The sequence below is a fragment of the Dendrobates tinctorius genome, unplaced genomic scaffold (genome assembly GCF_039654945.1).
Source record: "Dendrobates tinctorius isolate UK_male_01 unplaced genomic scaffold, ASM3965494v1 ptg000022l, whole genome shotgun sequence".
Taxonomy (NCBI): Eukaryota; Metazoa; Chordata; class Amphibia; order Anura; family Dendrobatidae; genus Dendrobates; species Dendrobates tinctorius.
This window is the reverse complement of record NW_027361690.1, coordinates 17,814,306-17,831,799: the sequence shown is the minus strand read 5'-3', so window position 1 is coordinate 17,831,799 and position 17,494 is coordinate 17,814,306. Positions and strand designations below refer to the sequence as shown.

The 17,494-nt window shown below is 41.4% G+C and overlaps 1 long non-coding RNA gene across 1 annotated transcript; it reads right to left on the bottom strand.

The window, feature by feature from the left end:
- Positions 1-1,461: 1,461 nt before the first annotated feature.
- LOC141083948 (uncharacterized) lies at positions 1,462-2,537 on the bottom strand. Its single transcript, XR_012230862.1, has 2 exons — positions 2,281-2,537; positions 1,462-1,848 (listed from the first exon to the last, which is right to left on the bottom strand). It is a non-coding gene; the product is annotated as an uncharacterized lncRNA (long non-coding RNA).
- Between the last annotated feature and the right edge of the window lie 14,957 nt (positions 2,538-17,494).

Here is a 17,494-nt window from a genome sequence, read left to right as displayed (position 1 = left end):
TATACACCTATATACACACGCAGACACAGACATGCAAACACGTGCACACACACGCCTACACTGAAAAGAAACCAATGGAGCCATAGGCGGAGGAGGACATGACTTGGGGATGGGTGGACCTTTACTCCTGCAGCTTTTTTTTTTGGTATAGTGGTGTAGATTTTAAGCACGCGTGATGCTGCTTTCAGAGTATGAAGCACCGTATGTATGTGCCTGGTGGGTTACTGTGAGGAGGGTGGGGCTTAAATAGAACAGGAAATCTGTGTCTCTCCCTCTTTCTTACATAGGATGAACAGGAGGAAGCATTTCCCGCCCTCCCGCCCCTGTTTATAATCATTATCCTAAAATGTTTGCTTTATTGTATTTTTGAAATTACCATTGTATATTTTGTTCCAGGTTCAATTTTATCATGGCTATAAAGAGTTAACAGCATTAACCTTCTAAGCCCAAGGGAAGGGCCATCCTTCAGCCATGGTTCCCTAGAGGTTTCCACCACAGGGGTTTTTTTCTCTCCTGTAGGATGACTCTTTGTGAGTCGGAGGTTTGCCAAGTTAGTCCCCTTAATACTTTTGCAGGGACTTCTAGTTTATAAGTTTCCTAAAGTGATTTATTAAAAAAAAAAAAAAAAAAAAAAAAAAAAAAAGGTGTCAAATGTGAATTTACAACCCGTCACAGCTTTGCGGTTTAGGAGTCAGGTGGAAGTTGCAGGCAAGTTAAAGTGCACTCATTTTAACTAATAGAGGATGTAAAATGTAAAACCTCATGGTGGTGAACAGGCTCGGCCTTGGTGGCCAGCCTCAAGGACGTTGTAATGGTAACGTCAATCAGGGGCGAGCACAGTGGTTAAGCACAGGAGTGGGGATAATAGGGTCATTGGTGCCCTGAAAGTTTACTGGCTCTGCTTGAATGGCAAGTCAGTGCGTGCCGACCCTTTATGGCTGTCTGTCCTGGTTCTGTATGTCAGACAGCTGGGGGTATCACAGTACTTGTGAATTCCAATGTACTAGCGCTTCACCTGACTCCTACTGTGATTGTTTTAATCCTGTGATTTAAATAAAGCTGTGGCCATTTTGACAACCAAAATAATGTGTTGTGTATTTATTCTATTGTCTAGGTTTACTGTAGTTATGGTGGTTTTAAGATGGAGTGGGGGTCCGTCCCATATCCATAAGTCATGTGGACATGCACACATACACATGTAGCGTCGATAAACACACACCAGATACACACAGATACGCACACAGAAATGCACATTCAGATACGCACATACATACACAGGAATGCACATGTAAGGAGATGGCTGGCCCCCTCAGCTGCACCCCCTCCTTCTGCCGTGTGACCTCCTGCGCACTTCTTATGTACATAAGTTATGGACCTGTACTTTTTTATGTGTGTCCTATGCCTTGCAATGTACTGTATTATAATGTGGAAATGGTTAATGTGAGGGGTCGGGTCAGCAGCAGCAGAGAGAGGAAACTGCTCTCTCCCTCCAGTTCCACCTGGATCCTTGACAGGTGCAGATGTGTCAAATGGATGGGGCACTGCCAGACCCCCAGATGGAAAGAAGGTCACGTACTAAACAGGACTTCCATACAGGCTCACGACTATAGCAGGTCCTCCACTGAAGGGGTCTCAGGTGCCCAGATATCTGCAGATTGGACAACTGGGATTCTCGGCTGCTGCAGATGCATTGGGTGCAAATGCAGTTAATGTCAGGGAAAGAACAGGAAATCCAGTGTTTGGAATTGTTGTTGATGCCCATTCTTCACTACCTGTTTTCAATAAAAGTCATGTCTTCCCTGTTGGAGCACAGCTACATCTCCGGACTTTTAATAATCACCTGGACTGCTGTGACAAAAGGAGAAAAGGTAACTTCATTTGGGGGAAAAACCTAATCCATCTCATATCACATGTACAAGGGGCCCGGTGTATACAGACTGTTTAGTTGGTGAGCTTGGTCCGGACTACCACCCCGGTGCCCCTTGTCTTACACACACACACACAGATATGTGCACACACACAGTCATGCAGACACTTGCAGTTATGCACACAGAAATGCAGTCAGACTAGCACACACAAATACACACACATACACAATTGCACACATACCTATGCATACACACAGACTAGTCATGGACACACAAAGATGCACACACACTGAAATGTGCACGCAAACATGCACACACGCGCAGACGTGCACAGACACAAACATATGCACAAACACATACAGATTCACATAAACATACACAAATATTAGGTGTGTTAATACTATTACACTACCTTGGCTTGTCTCTTCTAGCAGCAGTGCAGGACGCACGGCATGACATCACTTTTAGCAGACTGCTAACTGTGACGCGACCGTGCATGTGACCCTAGCTCCCCCGGCTCTTGAATGCTGTGCGTGTGCACCCAGGTGCTTCAAAAAGGCCTGTGGCAGTGCACGTGTCCCCTGCTTCTCGGCTTCCCTGGCCCTGCCCACCACCGTCCTGAGCATCGCGCACCCCTGCACTTTTAAAGGGCCAGCACAGTGCGCACAAACTCAGCTCCCATGGCAGCTGAGCACCTTGCGCGTGCCCAGGCACTTTAAAAGGGCCCCCGGCTGTGCACGTGACCCCTGTTCCAGCCTGCCACTGTCCTGAGCGTCGTGTGTGCTCCTGCACATTTAAAGGGCCCACGGCTACAAATATAAATGTATTATATATTTTTTTTCCCCTCTCTCCTTAGCAAGGGTCCACCAGGGATTTTCCTGATACCCCGCCAGGCCAGACCAACCCTGGGCAAGACACTTATATTGTGCAACTTAAGGTTGAATTGGCCTGTGTTCTCTAGGAGAGCGAAGACCCAACCTCCACAAGGGTCGTTTAATTTCTCTATTCACCTGCTTATAGGTACTGAACTACCCAAAGGCTAAGTTAATCTTCTACTTTTTTCAGAAACTGAGGTGATGTCTGCCTGCATTAAAGAGGATTTGGAAAGGTGATTCACTTTAACCCCTTAGTGACCGGGCCAAATTTTTAAAATCTGACCAGTATCACTTTATGTAGTAATAATTCTGTAATGCTTCAACAAATCCCAGTGATTTTGAGATTGTTTTTTCATGGCACATTATGCTTTTGGATAATTGTAAATTTAGGTCAATATATTTTATGTTTATTTATAAAAAAAATCAGAAATTTCACAAAAATTAAAAAATAGCAATTTTCAAACTTTGAATGATTATCCCTTTGATCCAGATAGTCATACCACCCAAAAACATTAATAACTAACATTTCCCTCATGCCTGCTTTACATCAGCACCATTTGTAAAATGTTATTTTATTTTGTTAGTTTTTTAGGAGGTTTAAAAAGGTAGCAACAATTTTTCATGGAAATTTACAAAACGTACTGTATTTTTTAGGGACCTCTCCAGGTTTGAAGTGACTTTAGTGTGGATCCTCCTCTTTTGCTTAAGCTCACTGGCCCCAGGGGCAGAGATGGGTTGCCGCACCAACTCATTAGCAAAGGAAGCTGTCCTGGAGCGCCATAGCCACAAAATGGGTGGTGACAGAGCTCAGAGCTACCTCCATCTCTTCTGTGACTGTGCATTACGCAATGAAGTCATTGCTTTGGTGCCAGCACCTACATGTGCTGGACACTGTAAGTGGAGCTGCAGGGAATTGTAAGGTAAGGTACCATATAAAAAAACTTTTTTTTAGATAAAATTAAATGTGTGTGGGAAGGGGGCATAAAATGAGGATGAATTGAGACTAGGGGGTGGGGTATAGCAAATGAGGATGATTTGAGACTGGAGTGGTGGAGCAAATAATTATGAATTAAGACAGAGGGATTCGGAACAGCAAATAATGATTAATCAAGACTGGGGGATGTGGTACAGCAAACTATTATGCATTTAGACTGGGGGTAGGGTACAGCAAATGATTATGAATTGAAACAGGGTGGTGGGTAACAGCAAATGATGATGAATTGAGACTGGGGGTGCTGAACAGCAAATGATGAATTTATACTTGGGGTGGGGAGCAGCAAATGGTGATGACTTGAGGGTGGGGTGTGGGGGAGTGCAGAGCTCCTGCGTATGTCACTGGTGATCTTTGTATTACCTGTAAACTAAACACTATATACAGAGCTCCTGGGTGTAATATTACCTGTACACTATACACTATATACAGAGCTCCAGTATATAATTTCACTGGTGATCACTGTATTACCTGTACATTATACATTATACAGCACTCCAGTGTATGTCACCTGTGATCCCTATATTACCTGTAAACTGACACTACAGTATTTACAGAGCTCCTATGTACACTGTACACTATATATTATATACAGAGCTACTGTGTATAAAGTCACTGATGATCACCATATTATCTGTGCACTTACACATTATACAGAGCTCCTGTGTATAATGTCACTGGTGATCACTGTTTTACCTGTGCACTGATATTACATGCAGAGCTCCTGAGTATAATTTCATTGGTGAGCCACTGTATTCCTGTCATGGGTGTGTCAGATACCACAGTCGCTCTGCATCTGGCTGCAGAAGGTCTCTGCGTTTGGCATTGCAGACACCTTCTTAATCCTTTTGACTTTTGGACCCAGTGGCAACCTCCCTCCGTTTCTAATTGACACAACTGGACTTGGGTGTTTGTAATCTCCTAGTCTACCTGCAAGATTCACATTTTCCCTTGAAAAGGCTTGTAGCGATAGTAGTCAGCTAACTTCTTCTCTGGTGCTGTTGGAAGACGTTTGGTGTTACCTCTCTGAGTCTGTTCAAGCTAAGTTGCTTCCTCCTTGTTTGTCTCCCTTCTTCTCTTTAGTGTACAGTGGGGAGCTCTAGGGATATACAGGGCTTAGGTTCTTGCTTTGCGATTGGTGTGGAACCAGTATAGGGACGGTAGAGGAGGCAGGGTGCTATTAGATCTGACTAGGGGTATCCACTGCCCCTTTCCCTAGAATTTGGGCTTCCTTTCCCTCTTCCCATCATGTTGCACTTAGTCTTCCCACGCTGTGCGTGACAATAACCTGACACTATATACAGAGCTCCTGTGTATAATTGTTGGCAGTGGAATATTCAGGATACTCTTCAAGCATGTGACAACAGAGCTTCTTTATTCAGGAACAATATGCTTAATAGATCAGGAATAAATACCACCCAAAAATGGACATGAGAACAAATGATATAAATAATAAATGTATTCAAATTTTATTAAGAAATATATAGACACATATAAAATAAAAAATTCATAACAATCAAACAAAAGGAGAAAAAAGGATGTAGTGACACCTAAGTGCCAAGTCCGGGTTGGTTCTTATACTAGTTAGTAAATATATCCCAAAATATCAATGATCATTTCTTAAAAGAGGGAAAAAAAGGTGCAAAAATATTATACCATGATGTTATACAGATAAGATCCATAAAAAACCTTTTTCTACGATCAAAATTTCTATAGATAAAATTATATAAAGTGCAAGTGCAATAAAGTGGTCAAATCTGACCTACAAGTAATTAGATAGTATCATAAAATAGAAAAAGGTTTTAGGATCAAGTTAAATGCACATGAAGCCCTATAACAATCACATATGATTACAAAATCAGAAGAGGATATAAAGACCATATGGTCAGAAAAGTATAAATCATAGTCAGAAGACCAACCTGGTGGAGGGACGTGGGAAGAGGGACCCCAACACGTGTTTCGCTATTCTGCTTCTTCGTGGGGCGTGGTGTCAAAGTAAATGCGGCAGGTTTATATATTCTTAAAACCGGAAGTCCAATAAGCACAGTTTGTGTACGGCGCTTCCAGCAGCACAGCAGAAAGCCGGAAGCAGGAATCAAGATATCCGAGGTCAAAGACACACACCCACCGTGTGTCAGACTCGCAATAAACAAACTTGAGTACACCACGTTCCACTAAGTCACGTAAGTGGTGATGTTTTACATCAATGTGCTTAGTCCTTGCACTAATCTTCTCACTGCTGGCAAATTTAATGCATCTTTGGTTGTCTTCATAGATATTTGTTGGTTGAGCTAATGGCTAGCTGAAATCTTCCAAAAGTTTCAACCAAATTACTTCTTGACTTGCATAAGCAGCAGACATATATTCTGCTTCTGTAGAAGATAATGCGACTCACACTTGTTTTCTGCTGGACTAAGAAATTGAATTTTCTCCTAACTTGAACAAGTAACCACTTGTTGATTTCCGATCACTTGAATGTCCAGCCCAATCTGCAGCCACGTAACCTCTGAGAGTGAGATCTGATGCAGATATCTTAAGATTTAGTCTTTGAGTTTCTTTAAGATATTGAAGAATTCTCTTAATTGCATTCCAGTCTCTTTTGGCGTGGCTTGCTTACACGTCGGCACAGACATGCATATATTCACAGCACACACATAGCCTCGGCCCACACACATAGTCTCCGCCCACACATGTTTCCTCCTCCCTATCTGCAGCGTTTCTTGCACGCAACTCTACAGCAAAACCGCAGATTTTTTTAAACCTGTGGATTTGACTGACTCAATGGTAGTCAATGAGTGCAGAAACGCTGCAGATCCGCAAAAGAATTGACATATTGTGGAAAATAAAACAATGCAAATCCGTGCATATTTTTCCACAGCATGTTCACACTAATTCTGTAATTTCCATTGACTAACATTGCTTGTGCACTACACTGCGGATTTGATGCAATTCCACGCATCCAAAAACGCTGCAGAAACGTATCAAAATCCACAATGTGTGCACATAGCCTAAATCTCCCATAAAGAGATGACTTCATAAGAGCTAATGCAGAAGGTTCACCACAAGGTCCAACCTATATTCAGCCTTAAAAATAGAAAGGCAGGATTAGACTTTACCAAAAGACATCAAAAGAAGCTAGCCCAGTTCTCGAAAGCATTCTTTGGACAGATAAAACTAAGAGCAAGCTGTACCAGACTGATGGGAAGAGGAAAGTATGCAGAAGGCTTGGAAAGGCTCATGATCTAAAGCACACCGCATTCTTTGCAAAACATGATGGAGGCAGTGTGATGGCATGATCATGCATGGCTTCCAGTAGCACTAGTTCACCAATGTATGTTGATGATGTGACTGAAGACAGAAGCAGACCAATGAATTCTGAAGTGTACGGGGCTATACTTTCTGCACAAATTCAATGAAATACGGCAAGGTTGATTGGACGACACTTCACAGTACAGTTGGACAATGAGCCAAAACATCTTGTGAAAGCAACCCAAGAGTTTTTTAAGGAAAACAAGTGGAATATTCTGGAATGGCCAAGTAATTCACCAGGTCTCAACCCCATTGAAAATGCATTTCACATGCTAAAGGCAAAAAAGCAAAAGATTGAGAAACAGGCATCAACTGAAGTCAGCTGCAGTAAAGGTCTGGTAAAGCATCACAAAGGAGGAAATTTTCTACAAAGTATAAAAAATGAATTTTGGTGCCGTTCTTCTGGGCTTTCTTTGAATTGAAAAAATATGCATTGATATACATATTTGGAAACACTTAACCCTTGGCATACTCCAAGTGCAATAGTCAGAAATAAAAAAAAATGTGAGTAGCTGGTTCTTTCCCATCCGCATTCTTATTTTACAGAAGACAGAATCTCAGAAATGTCAGATTAAATTTTACAAATAGTACCAGTTCTTTCATAAGTGACTAAACACTGTTATCAAAGAAAGGCGGAGGAACTTTTCCTTCATAATTATTAAGCCTGAAATCACTGAGCTTTCCATAGGGCATTATTATCCAGCACAGTAGAGAATGAAAATACATTATATGAATGATTAGTTTAGTAATTACCTGGTGCTTTGGCTTTTAGAGGTGGGCTGATGTAAAACTACTTAATAATGAAATGTATGAATGCGACATCCAAATTTACTTGAAACAACACCTGGAATTTCGTCTCCCTGAAGTGAGAATGTTCTCCCCTTCTGCAATAATTCAGTAGCTTTGATATTTTGTTTGTCAACAGTCGCAAAGATAAAATATCTTATGAAGCAGCGGAAGACGTTTTTGCTGACTTCATTTGGCTTTTGATCAGCAGATGCTGTCTGTAGATATCATGTCATATTTATTCAGGGCTTGTTTTACGGTGGTGAAACCCTTGCTGGAAATGGCATCTTCCAGATGGAAACATCATCGAATCTTAAGTTGGAAACAAAAGACTTGGCAGGTCATAAGCAGCGCTCTTGCTAGGAGCAGGTGTCTCCGGCTTGACAAGCTTGTGTTTTATTCATGGCTGCTTGCAGAGTACTTTTTGGTTGTTACTAGGTCATGAGTGTCTGAGGCTAAACTACTACTTTTGGAATGATTTGAATGTGCAGAACAATGGCGTGCGAAACCAATTACTTGTTTACTGATGTCACAATAATTTAAGCACTCATTTTGATTGGAACCACGCAGGCTTTGCCAGGTTGGTTTTCATGAACATTAAAGGATCATGTGCTAAGAAGTTTCGTAAATTCAAGATCGTTTCTATTTTTTTCCCCTATTTGCTTAAAATGTGCATATAGTTAACAAAGCAGAATCAGGCTTTATACGGCTTCGCCTATTGCAGGCTATATGACAGCATTCTGTTTTAACTCCAAGGCACTTACTCCTTCCAGAAGAGGCTTTAATTACATTGGTGATAATAGTCTTGCTAACCATTGAAATACATCAAAAAAATGCAAGTAATATACTGGTGCTGACAAGACCATAAAAACAAATGAGGTTTTAAGCTGTATTATTAAAACCCCATGTCTTTTTTGTAGCCCTGCAATGAGAAACATTACTGATAGCCACTAAAGGGTTGAAGGTTGCAGGAAACAGGCAATAAATTTCTTGGTGTGAGCTCCACATAGGCTGGTATTAATTTACGTAAAAGCAGCTTGGTGACGTGGTTTCAAATTTGTTATACTAAAATTTGAAATTCAATATGCATGGCAGAGCTAAATGTCTACAGTCATTAAATGCTGTTTTAATATGTCATATATTATAATTACCTAGGTTTCTTTTTACCATTTTGTCCATTTTAAGCAGAAGTGATCCGAGATAGAAATATTTATTCCATCACTTAGCAATAAGTCTGTAGTCATGTTACGATTGAAATTCATGGGAAAATGGTAGTTCAAATTTCTAGTAGAGATGAGCAGATCAGGCAAAATTTCAATTTGTTTGTTCGGGCATTTTTTTCCTTGGAAATTCGATTCGCAGAGAAGTTTTGTCGACTATCTTAATGTCCCTTACCATGCTGAGTGGTCTTTCCAGACCATAGAGCATAATAAACGAAATATGTAAAAAATGTTCTAAAAATGGTTGTACTCACTCTTCCTTCACCTCTCCGGCTCCTCTGATACCGCCACCTGTCCGGTCGCATTTTCGCATCCATGCAATTTTTAACCCCTTTCCGACATGTGCTGTACATATACTATATATTGCTCTTTGGGAGGTGCGCTCCCGCAAAGAGCAGTATATGTACGGTGGCGTGATCGCGCTGCTCTCCGTATGGCCAAGTAGTACTGTTCAGCCACATATGGGGTATTGCCACGTTCAGTGGAAATTGTGGGACAAATTCTGTTGCCATTTTTACCCATTTCCAGGGGTGAAAATGTAAAACTTGGGACTAACACACAATCTTGGTGATAAAAATGTAAATTATTTTTTCTTCACTGCCCAATGGTATAAAAGATTGTGACACACATGAAGCACCTGGGCGTTCATGGTGCTCAATACACAACTAGATAAGGTCCCAGAGGGGTCTAGTTTCCAAAATGGTGTCATTTGTGGGGGGTTTCGACTATATGGCACATCAGGGGCTTTTCAAACGTGACATAGCGTCAGCTAATTATTCCATGAAATTTTACATTCAAAAAGTCAAATAGCACTCCTTCCCTTCTGAGCCCTGCCATGTACCCAAACAGTTTTTTTTACTTAACATACTGGGTATCTCCACACTCAGGAGAAATTGCACAACAAACTGTATGGAGCAATTTCTCATGTTATCCTTATGAAAATGCTAAACATGGAGCTAAAAAAAATGTATCTGGGAAAAATGTAATTTTTATTTTCACGGCTAAATTTCCAGCACTTTGCAAGAAACCAGATGATTACATTGTGAGTAGCAGTGGATTAGAAGATGTGGCGAGGACCACACAGGCGGTGAGTAGCAAAGGTGCCCCTGATGTGATTGGTGAGTTGAGTATTATGGGTTTTTTTTAACCTTTTGATGGTGTATTATGGGTCAAAAAAATGGTTGCCATTTTACTGCATCTGCATGGATGAGAATTATAAAAAAAATTGCATTTCGATGTATGCAGCTTTTTGTAAAATTCATATAGAATTCAATTTGCTCACCTGTTAGTCTAAGCAATATTATATTATAAAAATAGATGTATGAATTATCACACATCTTAATTCTCTTTTTAATCCTGCCTGCGTATTCTCTTGGATTTTTTTTTCATCTGATCACTAGAGTTGAGCGATACCGTCCGATACTTCAAAATATCGGATCGGAATGGATCGGCCGATCTTTAAAAAAAGTATCGGTATCGCCGATGCCGATACCGGAAGTCCCATTCAAGTCTATGAGACTTCCGGTATCGGAATTGGAAAAACCCTTTCCTGCCCTTGTACAGCCTCTCGGGGGTCTGTATGGGCCTTCCGGGGGTCTCTGCCGGCCTGCCGGGGGGCTGTGCCGGCCTGCCGGTGGGCTGTGCGGACTGCCCGGGGTCTGTACACCCTGTGGGGGTCTGTACCGGCCTGCCGGGGGGCTGTGCCGGCCTGCCGGGAGGCTGTGCACCCTGTGGGGGTCTGTACCGGCCTGCCGGGGGGCTGTGCTGGCCTGCCGGGGGGCTGCGCTGGTGTCCGGGGGTTCCGTGCAGGCATCGTCCGATGGGACTGCAAGTCCCATCGGGCGATGCCTGCTGCCATGACAGTGATTGACACATTAGCCAATGATGGGACAGTAGTAGTCCCATCATCCGGCTAATGTGTTAAATGTAAAAAAAAAAAAAAAAAAAATACTACATACATACAAACTACATGCATGCTACATACATACAACATACATACTACATATATACTACATGCATGCTACATACATACTGCATGCTACATACATAGTACATACAGTGCCTACAAGTAGTATTCAACCCCCTGCAGATTTAGCAGGTTTACACATTCGGAATTAACTTTGCATTGTGACATTTGGACTGTAGATCAGCCTGGAAGTGTGAAATGCACTGCAGCAAAAAAGAATGTTATTTCTTTTATTATTTTTTTTTTAAATTGTGAAAAGTTTATTCAGAGGGTCATTTATTATTCAACCCCTCAAACCACCAGAATTCTGTTTGATTCCCCTAAAGTATTAAGAAGTATTTCAGGCACAAACAACAATGAGCTTCACATGTTTGGATTAATTATCTCTTTTTCCAGCCTTTTCTGACTAATTAAGACCCTCCCCAAACTTGTGAACAGCACTCATACTTGGTCAACATGGGAAAGACAAGGGAGCATTCCAAGGCCATCAGAGACAAGATCGTGGAGGGTCACAAGGCTGGCAAGGGGTACAAAACCCTTTCCAAGGAGTTGGGCCTACCTGTCTCCACTGTTGGAAGCATCATCCTAAAGTGGAAGGCTTATGGAACTACTGTTAGCCTTCCACGGCCTGGACAGCCTTTGAAAGTTTCCTCCCGTGCCGAGGCCAGGCTTGTCCGAAGAGTCAAGGCTAACCCAAGGACAACAAAGAAGGAGCTCCGGGAAGATCTCATGGCAGTGGGGACATTGGTTTCAGTCAATACCATAAGTAACGTACTCCACCGCAATGGTCTCCGTTCCAGACGAGCCCGTAAGGTACCTTTACTTTCAAAGCGTCATGTCAAGGCTCGTCTACAGTTTGCTCATGATCACTTGGAGGACTCTGAGACAGACTGGTTCAAGGTTCTCTGGTCTGATGAGACCAAGATCGAGATCTTTGGTGCCAACCACACACGTGACGTTTGGAGACTGGATGGCACTGCATACGACCCCAAGAATACCATCCCTACAGTCAAGCATGGTGGTGGCAGCATCATGCTGTGGGGCTGTTTCTCAGCCAAGGGGCCTGGCCATCTTGTCCGCATCCATGGGAAGATGGATAGCACGGCCTACCTGGAGATTTTGGCCAACAACCTCCGCACCTCCATCATGGATCTTAAGATGGGTCGTCATTTCATCTTCCAACAAGAGAACGACCCAAAGCACACAGCCAAGAAAACCAAGGCCTGGTTCAAGAGGGAAAAAATCAAGGTGTTGCAGTGGCCTAGTCAGTCTCCTGACCTTAACCCAATTGAAAACTTGTAGAAGGAGCTCAAGATTAAAGTCCACATGAGACACCCAAAGAACCTAGATAACTTGGAGAAGATCTGCATGGAGGAGTGGGCCAAGATACCTCCAGAGACCTGTGCCGGCCAGATCAGGTCTTATAAAAGACGATTATTAGCTGTAATTGCAAACAAGGGTTATTCCACAAAATATTAAACCTAGGGGTTGAATAATAATTGATCCACACTTTTATGTTTAAAATTTATTAAAATTTAACTGAGCAACATAACTTGTTGGTTTGTAAGATTTATGCATCTGTTAATAAATCCTGCTTTTGTTTGAAGTTTGCAGACTCTAACTTATTTGCATCTTATCAAACCTGCTAAATCTGCAGGGGGTTGAATACTACTTGTAGGCACTGTATATACTACATGCATGCTACATACATACTACATGCTACATATATACTACATGCATGCTACATACATACTACATACATACTACATGCATGCTACATACATACTACATGCTACATATATACTACATACATACTACATACATACTACATGCATGCTACATACATACTACATGCTACATACATATCACATATATACTACATACATACTACATGCATGCTACATACATACTACATGCTACATATATACTACATGCATGCTACATACATGCTACATACATACTACATACATACTACATGCATGCTACATACATACTACATGCTACATACATACCACATATATACTACATACATGCTACATACATACTACATGCATGCTACATACAATACATTCATACAATACATACATAGACATACAGTACATATAACATAGAGTAACATACTTACCAATACTTGTCACATTGTTCCCCGAAGCCATTGTCTTTTACGGAATAAATATTAACATAACAAACCACAAAAATACTCACCCATGATCCGAAGCAGTCCACGAGTGTGTCCCATGACGATCTTGGGTAGAGAACTGCAGCATCAGCTGATGCTGCCGCTCTCTACGGGCTGCAGGAATCCAATGACGGAAGGTAGGTATCTTTCCGCACTGTATTCCTCCGCCACTTAAAAAAAAAAAAGTCCCTAGTCTCACTTTATGGTAAAAGCTGTGTGGGAAATTCCCACACAGCTTTTACCATAAAGTGAGACTAGGGACTTTTTTTTTTTAAGTGGCGGAGGAATACAGTGTGGAAGGATACCTACCTTCCGTCATTGGATTCCTGCAGCCCGTAGAGAGCGGCAGCATCAGCTGATGCTGCAGTTCTCTACCCAGGATCGTCGTGGGACACATTCGTGGACTGCTTCGGATCATGGGTGAGTATTTTTGTGGTTTGTTATGTTAATATTTATTCCGTAAAAGACAATGGCTTCGGGGAACAATGTGACAAGTATTGGTAAGTATGTTACTCTATGTTATATGTACTGTATGTCTATGTATGTATTGTATGAATGTATTGTATGTAGCATGCATGTAGTATGTATGTAGCATGTATGTAGTATATATGTGGTATGTATGTAGCATGTAGTATGTATGTAGCTTGCATGTAGTATGTATGTAGTATGTATGTAGTATGTATGTAGCATATAGCATGTATGTAGCATGCATGTAGTATATATGTAGTATGTATGTAGCATGCATGTAGTATGTATGTAGCATGTATGTAGTATATATGTAGTATGTATGTAGCATGTAGTATGTATGTAGCATGCATGTAGTATGCATGTAGTATGTATGTAGTATGTATGTAGCATGTAGCATGTATGTAGCATGCATGTAGTATATATGTAGTATGTATGTAGCATGCATGTAGTATGTATGTAGTATATATGTGGTATGTATGTAGCATGTAGTATGTATGTAGCATGCATGTAGTATGTATGTAGTATGTATGTAGCATGCATGTAGCATGTAGTATGTATGTAGCATGCATGTAGTATGTATGTAGCATGTAGTATGTATGTAGCATGCATGTAGTATATATGTAGTATGTATGTAGCATGTAGTATGTATGTAGCATGCATGTAGTATATATGTAGTATGTATGTAGCATGTAGTATGTATGTAGCATGCATGTAGTATATATGTAGTATGTATGTAGCATGTAGTATGTATGTAGCATGCATGTAGTATGTATGTAGCATGCATGTAGTATATATGTAGTATGTATGTAGCATGCAGTATGTATGTAGCATGCATGTAGTATATATGTAGTATGTATGTTGTATGTATGTAGCATGCATGTAGTATGTATGTAGTATTTTTTTTTTTTTACATTTAACACATTAGCCGGATGATGGGACTACTACTGTCCCATCATTGGCTAATGTGTCAATCACTGTCATGGTGGCAAGCATCGCCCGATGGGACTTGTAGTCCCATCGGACGATGCCTGCACAGACTCCCGGACATCAGCACAGCCCCCCGGCAGGCCGGCACAGCCCCCCGGCAGGCCGGTACAGACCCCCACAGGGTGCACAGACCACCGGCAGGCCGGCTCAGCCCCCCGGCAGGCCGGTACAGACCCCGGGCAGTCCACACAGCCCCCCGGCAGGCCGACACAGCCCCCCGGCAGGCCGGCAGAGACCCCCGGAAGGCCCGAAATGACGGCGCATCATGATGCGCACACACCGCGCATCATGATGACATAATTTCGGCTGTCAATCAACTTTGAACTTCCGATTCCGATTCCGGAATCCGATATGACAAAAGTATCGGAAGTCAGTATCGGAATTCCGATACCGCTAATATCGGCCGATACCCGATACTTGCGGTATCGGAATGCTCAACACTACTGATCACACTTAACCATCTTAAATTTTGCCTATACTGTTATAGTTATATCTTTAAGGGGGTTGGCAACTTTTAAAAAAAAGTCTGTAAAAAGATAAATCCAACAAAATTATATTCTTCTGTTGTACAGCTCTGGCAAAAATTAAAAGACCACTTTCAAATGTTCAGTTAGTCTGATTTTTCACTTTATAGGTATATTTTTGAGTAAAATGTAAATTATTCTTTTAGTCTACAAACTTCTGACAACATGTCTCCAAATTTCCAAGCTATAAATTGTTTTTTTTCTGAAAAGAAGAAATTGTCAAAATTAAAAAAAACCCACTGCTTTCAGACCTCAAATAATGCAAAGAAAACAAGTTCATAATCATTTAGAAACAACAATACTAATGTTTTAACTCAGGAAGAGTTCAGAAATCATTATTTTGTGGAATAACCATAATTTTTAAAAACAGCTTTCATGCGTCTTGGCATGCTTACCACCAGTCTTTCACACTGCTTCTGGCGCAAAAATCTAAGCAGTTCCTCTTTGTTGGATGACTTGTGACTATGCATCATCCTCTTGATTACATTCCAAAGGTTTTCAATGGGGTTCAGGTCTGGAGAATGGGCTGCCCATAACAGGGTTTTGATGTGGTAGTCTCTTAATTTTTCACGAGCTGTATATTGAAAGAGCCTAGAATGTGAGAAGGCAGAATAAGGGTCCTACGTCGGCGCTATTGCGAATAGGTATATTTTGTGCTATAGGGACACCTTTGACATGAAAAATGAACATGTAATACAAACTTCATTCATGTATTTAGATTTCCTTATATTCAGTTTGCAGCCTTATATGCAATTTGTAGTTTCAGACTTTTATGTGAGTTCTGCCATATTACTGATGTAATAGATTATTATGAAAATCGGTCCCCTTCAGGTAATCCTGAAAAACAATTCCTATTGAAAGAGCAAAACTGAGGATGAAATGACAACAGTTATTCACAACGAATTCAGTTAGAGGTAAGAAACCCAATCTTTCAGATTCTCAGACACAAGACAACTAGAATAAGTTTCAAGATTCTGGTTTACACGTCCAGTTTTCCCATTAGACTGTGGATGAAAGGCTGAAGAAAATGAAAGATGGATCCCCAAATGAGTGCAAAATGAATGCTTTCCAAAGTTTGGAAATAAATTGCACCCCCCCAGGTTAGAAACAATATGAGTAGGAATCCGATGTACCTTCACGATTTCTTTGATAAAAAAAATTTGTGCCAAGGCTTGGCATTAGGTAAAGTTGGTAGTGCAATGAAATTAGACATCTTGTTAAATCTAGTTTATACACAAACCTCAGTGACATTTTCAAATGTCAGCAAAGAGGTGAGGCTGTACAAACAGCCCCCCTTGGGCAGAGAAGCCCAAAGCACCCACTCCAAAATCAAACTATGCATGCAAAGAGAACAGCAGAGCAAACGGGTGGATAGAGTAAAAAATCATCTTTTATTAATTTAGTGCATACAAGTAAGATTGCAAATAATAAATAAAATCATGAAAAGACAACACCACAGGATAAAGCACCAGAAACCCCCAAGGGAACAAACAGCCACCATGCATGAAGTGGCACTAAAGTGCATAAAGGTCAATAGTAAATGCCACCTCGCTTCATCCACCTATGAATCCCTGCACCGCCATATGTAAACATAATAGTACTCCAAAAGCGCTAAGTGCGTCAAATATAAGAAGCGGTATCTTACCGGGGATGGAGGCAGGAGCTGAGTAGACCCGGGGCCAGATGGGGGAAAGCCCGACACGCGTTTCGCATGTGTATAGACACGCTTTCTCAAGGGAATGAGATTGGGATGAGAATGGGATGAGAGGGACCTTTTTCTTGGAGACAAAACCAATGGGAGATGAAGAAGGTTTGATATGACCCTTTTCCAGATGTGGAGACATGGGTGGTCAGTGGGTGCCCCTGTCTGCTAGCGGAAACCACATGGACCACCGAACGCCCGCTCTCCTTTTAGCGTAGGCGTAACACTACTTAGACAACACAGGAGGGTTAGTCTCTTAATTTTTGGCAGAGGTGTATACCAGGGTGATGGACATTTATACTAGGATGGATTGGGACTTTACTACATAATGGGGAAGTGGGGGTTAACATGTATGTCTTTCTAGACTTTAGCATGCTACAAGGGATCATACATCTGAGCAACATGCGAGTGGGTGGGGGGCAGGTCCAAATTTTGCACCGGGTTCCATCGGACTCTAGTTGCGCCAGTGGCTCTATAATAAAGCTTTACCACCAGATGTAAAACTTCCTACAGAAAGAAACTATTGAGAAGATAAAGAACATTTTTACAATCATTTCTGCTCACATATTTAGAACCATTAATATGAGGCTATGAAGCTATAAAGCTGTGCCATTTTTCA